Source organism: Schistocerca piceifrons, chromosome 4 (genome assembly GCF_021461385.2).
Source record: "Schistocerca piceifrons isolate TAMUIC-IGC-003096 chromosome 4, iqSchPice1.1, whole genome shotgun sequence".
NCBI lineage: Eukaryota > Metazoa > Arthropoda > Insecta > Orthoptera > Acrididae > Schistocerca > Schistocerca piceifrons.
Window position 1 is genome coordinate 498,473,173 of NC_060141.1, and position 6,000 is coordinate 498,479,172.

At 35.2% G+C, this 6,000-nt stretch overlaps 1 protein-coding gene across 1 annotated transcript in view; it reads left to right on the plus strand.

The window, feature by feature from the left end:
* Nucleotides 1-5,592, plus strand: part of LOC124796246 (protein phosphatase 1 regulatory subunit 12A-like) — a 371,361-nt gene extending 365,769 nt beyond the window's left edge. Inside the window, 1 exon segment of the mRNA XM_047260342.1 lies at nt 4,091-5,592. The gene's annotated coding sequence lies outside the window, so the exon portion shown is untranslated.
* The last annotated feature ends 408 nt before the right edge of the window (nt 5,593-6,000 follow it).

Here is a 6,000-nt window from a genome sequence, read left to right on the forward strand (position 1 = left end):
TGAATTGCTTACACCAGTGTCTAAGGAATTAAGTCTTATCAGTTGACAAATTTGAGGCACATCAAGGATTTCACTGATTCTTTGATCATGTCGAAAAGTTGACGAAACTTGTAAAAGGGGTCTTAATTTATTTGTGTTGTCAACCAGATACGGTCTTTTCACAGTACCATTGAAAATTTGTCGCCTCTGGTGTTGGATATCAACTCATTGTCATATCTTGTGACATTCTCCAGTATTCGTGATTATGTGATGTGATACAGGAAGACTGGTAATACCAGGTATGCTTTCTCTTGTCAGCATGCCACCAGAGAGGTTTTTCTGAGATGCATATCAGTTACTATTGATTGTAATGAGCTCTACTAATTCCATTTAGAATACCTGGGTGGAAAAAAATAATCTGATTAAAGTTTTCTAATTTTTTTTAGTTGAGTCTGCAGACTTTGGACAGTAAGTGACATATGAAGGAATATTACTTCCAACACTGTTTTCACTTTCTTTTCTTGTTTGAGAAAGCAAGAGGTTTAGATTTCAGTTTTGCTTCATGATCACTCTTAAAACTGCTTTCAGTTCACCTTGCTTTCTTTCTTCTCTAGACCTGAAGTACTGTTAGTTGTTACTGTTGTTGCTTGTCATCCAACTGGAGGGCTCTTTGCTGTGCTGATATTAGGCTGCTGTGTCATTTCAAGTATGCTAGCCACATTTTTGTCATTCACTTGAATGCCATCTACATTCATTTGAATGCCGCACATCTCAGGTGCATTACCTGAAATTTCTACTCTAGTAGACCACATTCAAAATTCACCTTGATGCTGGAGTAGTCTCCTTGTGAGATGTACAGTATTTCCTTCTGCTTTTTTGTTTGGTACATCAGAATCAACATCGGTTTCTGCTTCTGCAGATTTAGCAGAAGGATACATGACAACATCCACAGTGTTTTTATCATCTTCGCCATCACTTGTTCTCAACGCATCAATAATTTCATTGACTGATATGCATCTAGAAATAACAATTACTGCTCAGTTGCTAAAATCTGCCTTCTTACAATGAGACTGTTTGTATACCAATAGCAGGAAAACCTGTCAGGCATAATCAGCAATAAAGCAAAGCACAACAATGAATGGGAATTTGTATAAACTTCCCCATATATCGAAATATAATGTTTAATTATTACACAACACATATTATGATTTAACTTTATATTAGCTACGTGACTGACAACTCACCCTACATGACATGTCGTGAAGCTAAAGACGTAACACCATTGCAGTCAAAGGCTACAACAAAAATGACTTGTTGTTTGTTTAGTTAATTCCTTACATGCTTAGCAGAAGTGTGATAGATTTTTATAGCTATAATAAACTGAAACTGCGGTGTTCAGCGTCGGCTTACTGTCAAATAAAAATGCACTGTGTATAGAAACAGAATGAACCTTGTAATCATCCCATTCATTTTTGAGGAGGGGGTGGATCAATGTGGAATATAAATCGTGACATTGATTTGCAGCACATTTATTGCATGAAATGCTTGTTTCTAAGATATTTTGGAGTCTCAGTTGTCTCCTCACCCATAAGGGGGAGTGTTATATTTCATGTTCTTAGCGCTTGTTGCATGTGTCACGTGTTCTTGTAATTTAATTGCATCATTTTTAGGTTCTCTAGTGACCCTTGCACATTAAAAGACATATCAAGACGATAAATTCTGTTATGTGAGATGCAGATATGGTGGTTATTAATTTCATTGTATGCAAGTACAGAGTCTGGTTTAATAGCTTAATCTATTGTGCATGGATATTGTTATTCGTTGTGTTGATGGCTTTGTTTTGGTACTATTTTTACTTGAGAGTAATGTTATAAATTAGAAAACTACATAGGTTTCTAGTTTGTTGAAGAGATGATCAGAATTATACCATAATACTTATTTCATTCCATTGTTGGCTTTTTGGTACAGCAACCAGTTACAATATTTTTATTTTTTTAGTAAAAGTGGTCTTGGGTGCAAAATTGTTTTTATTAATACCAATTACGCATTTCACCTTTGTGAGGAATTGTCAAATTATGTAAAAATTTAGCAGAAGTAACATCATTCAATTGCCACAACAGGACATAAAATAAAAATCATTTGCATAAGGCATGTCAAAAGTCTTACTAGAACCAAAAAGAGTATGTTGTAAGCCCAGATCCAAATCAGCATGGTGTACACAGTCTAGAAACACTGTGTATGATGCAAATAGAGAGCATTCCCGTGAAACTGGTGTGCTAAGCACTACAGGAAGAGCTACTAACTGTAGTGCTTAGCAGACCTGTTTCACCAGAATGCTCTCTACCTTGCAGTATAAATTTGTAAGCGTGTTTCTATGCTGTCACCACGATGATCCGGATCTGGTTTAGCATATATTCTTTTCGGTTCCAGTAAGACTTTCGACAAGCAGATGCCTTATCCACATGATTTTTATTTTATATATAAAAACAAAGATGGGGTGACTTACCGAACAAAAGCGCTGGCAGGTCGATAGACACACAAACAAACACAAACATACACACAAAATTCAAGCTTTCGCAACAAACTGTTGCCTCATCAGGAAAGAGGGAAGGAGAGGGGAAGACGAAAGGAAGTGGGTTTTAAGGGAGAGGGTAAGGAGTCATTCCAATCCCGGGAGCGGAAAGACTTACCTTAGGGGGAAAAAAGGACAGGTATACACTCGCACACACGCACATATCCATCCACACATACAGACACAAGCAGACATATTTAAATATGTCTGCTTGTGTCTGTATGTGTGGATGGATATGTGCGTGTGTGCGAGTGTATACCTGTCCTTTTTTCCCCCTAAGGTAAGTCTTTCCGCTCCCGGGATTGGAATGACTCCTTACCCTCTCCCTTAAAACCCACTTCCTTTCGTCTTCCCCTCTCCTTCCCTCTTTCCTGATGAGGCAACAGTTTGTTGCGAAAGCTTGAATTTTGTGTGTATGTTTGTGTTTGTTTGTGTGTCTATCGACCTGCCAGCGCTTTTGTTCGGTAAGTCACCCCATCTTTGTTTTTATATATAATTTTTCCCACGTGGAATGTTTCCTTCCATTATATTGATTTTTATTTTATGTGCAGTTGTGGTAGTTGATGCATGAAGTTCCTTCTGCTACATTTTTACATGATCTGACGATACTTTACATGGACAAAATGCATAATTGGTGTTAATAAAAACAATTTTGCAACTGTTACTGTCTTTATTCAAAGAAATATAAATTTATGTGCAAGATGTTAATAATCGCTATTTTTTACTCACACTGCATTTCTTTGTCAGCTGTTGGATGATAAACATTGGCACTTTTTGTGTGGTGCCAGTGATAACCCAGGTACATACAGTAAACTTAAAGCTAGAACATTGACTCATAAATGTAATTACCGGTCACATTTAAAGCAGCAAAAAGTTATTAGTTTTGAAATTGACAAAAGTGGTACCACATTTTAAAGTATCTAACACAAGTTGGAACTAGTAACCTAGTTCCCAAACTGACATCTGACATTCATTTTCTATTTTCAGAATATAACTAGTTTCCAACTAATCCCTTCTCAGGTCAGTGGGTAATATGGAGGATTTGGTAACAACTACATGGAAAAATAATTTTCTGCTTGTGTTCCACCATTTCCCCACTTCCAATTGATTTTCATCATTTGCTTCACTAATAATACAATGATTGATTTGTGTGCGTGTGGGTGGGTGCATGCGAGCGTGCGCGCGAGTGAGGGGGGTAGAGGTAGAGGTAAAATTGTTGTTTTTTCAGATTCTCCTTGTGTAAATTATACAAATGTTTGTAATGTTCTAAAGTAAATGTGGTGGTGTCCTATCCTATAACGTTTTTTACAATTTTAAAAATAGGTTGTGCCCATACCTTTCTGGTCATGCAGTAGCTGATAAATTACTCAGATATGAAATAATTAAAACAGAAGTATCAATAATGATACATTTAAAGTACTTGAACTCACATCACACACACACACACACACACACACGTGCATGCATGCACATACACGTGCAGTTATCTACTTTATAGTGTCAATTTCAAAATAAGCTACCATTTTCTCCTGTTTGCAGCTATTGGAGCAGTTCAGGAGTGAAAATCAGAAACTGAAAGATGAGAATGGTGCCTTGATTAGGGTGATCAGTAAGTTATCAAAGTGATTGATCAATTGAAACAGAAGCTCACAAGCTGTGTTGGAAATGAATAATTTATTAAAGCTAGTGGAATATGCAGCATTTCTCTGTTATGTAGGATGTATTTATTTCAGAAAAACTATACATTCAGTGATTTAAGGGATTCTTTGTAGTTATTTAGGAACTAGATTTGTTTTCCTCACATCATCTGTAATTCATTTCTTAATTTATTATTCATTTTGCAGTATTATAACTAAAGTATTTTGCACTGAATTACTCAGATATAAAGTTAATGCTTTGCTTTGAAATAGAGAAGAAACTTTATCAAAGTTTTGTGAAGCTGAAAGTGGAGGATTGAGCTCAATTTCGTAATTTTGTTAAAATTTTTGAGCTCACTGTACGGCCATGTGTATGATTGTGTGGAAGTTTATCAACAAGAAGAACCTAAAAATAGTTTAAATGTTCAAAATGCAGATGGAACTGTATTGTAAACATTGTATGTGTAATTGCTGTCTTAAAAAAGTTATGTTTTAAAATATACTTCAGTTTGTTCACACATTTTAATTAGCTTTTACAAAAATGGCTTAATGAGAGATTCCTCCAAAATTTATGTTGTATATACGTGCATCTTTATGAAAACCTGTTGGGTGTTTTATATGCATATAAAGTTGCCAACTGCTGTATTGTTTTAAGTTTGAAACATCTTTTTTTTTTCTAGTCCTCGTTATATCAGTGAATGTCAAGTGTAAATTAATTTTGTAATGTAAATTGTTTTACAATTTCCCTATTTAAAGCATATCATGTGTAGGTCATTAAAACATGTTAAGATGTATCATTTTCTATTGATGTTTACTAATATTGTTGTGATGTTGTTGCATCCATGATATTTAATTACCAAGTCTTCAGAAGGAAACTTGTAATTCAGGCTTTGTCTGCTGTTTGCTAAGTTGAATTTTATAGTTCATTTTATTCATGGATTGTATATTTGTATTAAAATTTAGTAAATAATTTTATTGGTATGTTATGCATGAATGTTTCAGTTACCTTGGTGCTAAATCCGTTACAGGTTTTTTACACAGTTCTGTTATTACCACAGAACAATTGAGCTATCAGCAAATAGCTGTGAAAATGTTTTAGATACCTGTGTTGAGTGTCTATTTGTCTGATAACAACAGATAGTTAAGTAGACAATGAAGTCTCCTATTTTCGTCTGGTCTGTTAAATTAGTCTGATGGAGGTCTTAGCACGTGACAAATGGGTGAAGCAACCTTTTCATATTCTGTTGAATCTGTTCCCAGAATAATTTTATGCACTGGAAAATTTCTGCCATTGTCTGTGTAAAAGTGCCTTGTTTGCTTGTAATATTTGAAATGAAATGTACATTTTTATAGTAAAACATCACTAGAACTTCTAAATAAAACACTTCTCTATGTTTACATAAAGGAATTGATTTCAACTTGATCTTCACGTTTTGCTTAGAACAATCAAATGTAAGATAACATTGCCAGCTTAGTAGCTATCTGTGCTCCTTCGTAGTCTTATTCTAATTTTCTTGTTCTTAAAACATTCGTGTGTGCCAGCTATATCAGACGAGACTAATTTGTTTTACACTAGAAGCTGGGCTATTTCACAGCATAAACAATAACAAGGGGGGGGAGGGGGAGGGAGAACAGTGAATTCATGTTTTTCATACCCGGTATGCTTGTGGATTACAATTCCGGTGACATTTTGAATCTTGAGCCCAAGCAGTAATGATGGATTTTTAAAAATATTTAAATGAGAGGTAGAGAGAACATCAGTGGCAGGGCTGTTGCATATACATCGAGAAGCTGGATGGGTCAAGAGAAGTA